Raw genomic sequence first — 2,855 nt, 5'->3', positions numbered from 1 at the left:
TGCATTTGATTGTTTCGCTAGCCAACATCCTAATTTATTTAATGTGCTTAAACCTTTTGCCGCCGCGACACCCGGGGCCAAAATCGCAACCGCAGCTATAGTGTCCCGGTTCCATAGGTCGACAGCATCATCACATTGTGAATTATAGGCATGTGCTCCGTGCTTACTGTGTGTCTTGAGAGTGCCCCTTCTGTGGTCTAGGATCATAGATGTGTTTGGCATTAGTAGAGTTAATCTTCCCAACGAACACGGCCCACCTTTAATATGAGAGGGAATGCCAGGCCAGGCCCGGTCTCCACATATTAAAAAGACCCCCCTGGGTAGCTTTATAGGCGCATTGGATGATTTAGATATATTGCCGCTTGTCTGGTTACACCACAGTGATTCATTCTTATAGATGTCCAGGGTAGCATTAACTGACCAGGCACGGGAAACATTTGCCCCTGAATAATTGAAATGCAAACACCAATCCATTTTTGTGGACCCTAATAGCTCAAGTTCCTGAGGTTCTATTGGTAATTGATTAAGATGCGGTAGGCATCCATCCCAATTGTTAATGGCGTTTCATCCCCCCCGCAGGCCTCCTTGAAAGGACTAGTCAGGCCCAAGTCCCAATTATCTAAAGGAAGCCCCACTAGGCAGGTGGAGCAGGGGTTGCCGGGGGAGGATATCGAGAGGCAGATGGAATCTTGTCCTGTCTGATTGGCCAGAGTCACCCAAACATTTTCCTTCGGCTGTGAGGGTACCCATAACGCAGCGACCACACACAGTGATACTAGCCACAAGATGCCCACCTGCCATGGCCCCATGGCTTACGTTCTCCTTTTGTTCCGTTTCCACCCAAATCGCTTGTCACACTGTCGTTTGGTACTCTCCCAGTCCGTTTCCCACACAGTCCACAGCTGGGGGATACAATGTGATCTCCCACACACTAGCTGCAGAATCCGTGGTTCGGCACTCCCAGTAATGTTCCCTTTGCACCTTGTACACCTTCCCGCCCGGAACTGAGAGTGACAATACCAGTTTCCCTCACAACTATTACATTTGCACAAAGTCCATGCGTGATGTGTTGACCCAGGGCACTGGAGGCAGGGAATCCCCGTCGCTTCTCGATTATTCAGCTGACTGTTCTCCACCGCCTGGTGTTCCCAGTCCACGGCCAATGGCAACCCACTGGAGCCCCTGTACACCCCGGCTCGGCCTGGCCCACTAAGTGGTTCTCCGAATATCGAGCGCGATACTTTATGTAAGTCCCAATAATTTACTTCAAACCATCGATGCATCCGTGGGCTCCTTGGGCTCCTTGTCCAGATACGGTCGAACGCAGCGGGTTGGGTATCCATCAGGGTCCACGATATTTGACATATCGTGGGACTGTTTTTCATGCCCTGAGGTAACACCGTCCAATGATATCGCAACCTAGGCCCTTGATGGTTTACAACTGGCAGTGAGAAGGCAAATCTGGGAGCATCTTCCGGTGCTAAGGGAATCGTGAAAAAGCAGTCTTTCAAATCGATAATCACAATGTCCCATTGACGGGGTATCAATGTTGGTGAAGGCATGCCTGGTTATAATGTCCCCATATCTTGAATTATGGCATTTACTTGCTGTAAATCATGTAGAAGTCTCCATTTTCCACTTTTCTTTTTTATAACAAACACTGGAGTGTTTCCGGGGCTGGTGGTGGGAACCAGGTGTCCTTGACTCACTTGCTCGTCCGCTAATCCACTAATGTTCGCAACGCGTCGGCCTTTTCCTGTGATAGGGGCCACTGATCCACCCATACCGGCTGGTCGGTGAGCCATGTGAGTCGAACAGTGGGCCGAGCGCCAGTGACCCCCTCTAAAAATGTTGATGCAGATCAGCAGTGCCAATCACTAGTCCCCAAGTGCTCAAGGCATCTCGTCCCCACAAGTTTAACGGCACAGGAACCACAAAAGGTCGAATGGTTGCAATCTGTCCTTCCGGGCTTACAATCTGTATTAAGTTGGCACTCTGCCTGGATGCTGACAGGCCTCCAATTCCCACTAGCCCTGTGTCGACCGAAATGGTTTCCCATGATTTAGGCCACTTTGCAGTACTAATGATAGTAACGTCTGCTCCTGTATCTATCATTCCTTTCACTACCAAGTGTTCCGGTTTGCCTCCTTTATTTTTTAGGGTGCAGGTCAAAGTGGGCTGAGTTCTTTGGACAAGTTGAGTCCAAAAAATATTTGGTTCACCTGTCGACCCAAATCCACCAGCCCCCCGGGAAATAGTATCCCAATTACGAACCATACTCATAAAAGGGACTAGCTGTGCAATCCTGCTTCCAGCTGGAATAAACACTGGGGGAGACGGGGTCCGTAGCAACGCTTGCACCTGTCCCGTATAATCAGAATCAATAACTCCAGGTAACACAAACAAACCCTGCATAGTAGCACTGGACCTCCCCACCAATAGGGCACTTAGCCCTTGGCCAAGGGGGCCCCTCACATTGAGGGGCACCCTATGTACAGTCTGATCGTTTATTGAGAGGTTGGTGGCTGTGGAGACATCCACTCCGGCACTCCCGAGGGTTCTGGCCTTGAGGTGATCCAGGCCTGCTGAGACAGCGGTTCCATGGGGCTTTGCGGTGGCATTGTGTCGGCGCGCGCCCCCGCCTCGCGCCCGACTTCCCGTTTCCCGACAAGGGTCGGCCGCTGAGATCATATTTCGACCGGCATTGATTAGCATAGTGCCTCCCCTTGCGGCAGCGCGGGCAAATACCAGGGGGCTGCTGAATTCCTTCCGATCCTCCCTTCTGTACAGGATTCTCAGGACATTGCCGTTTAAAATGCCCCGAGTTTCCACAGCGGAAACACGCTTTGTTACTG

This window comes from Aptenodytes forsteri, unplaced genomic scaffold (assembly GCF_000699145.1).
Source record: "Aptenodytes forsteri isolate BGI_AS27 unplaced genomic scaffold, ASM69914v1 Scaffold137, whole genome shotgun sequence".
Lineage (NCBI taxonomy): Eukaryota > Metazoa > Chordata > Aves > Sphenisciformes > Spheniscidae > Aptenodytes > Aptenodytes forsteri.
This window is presented reverse-complemented; position numbering follows the sequence as displayed.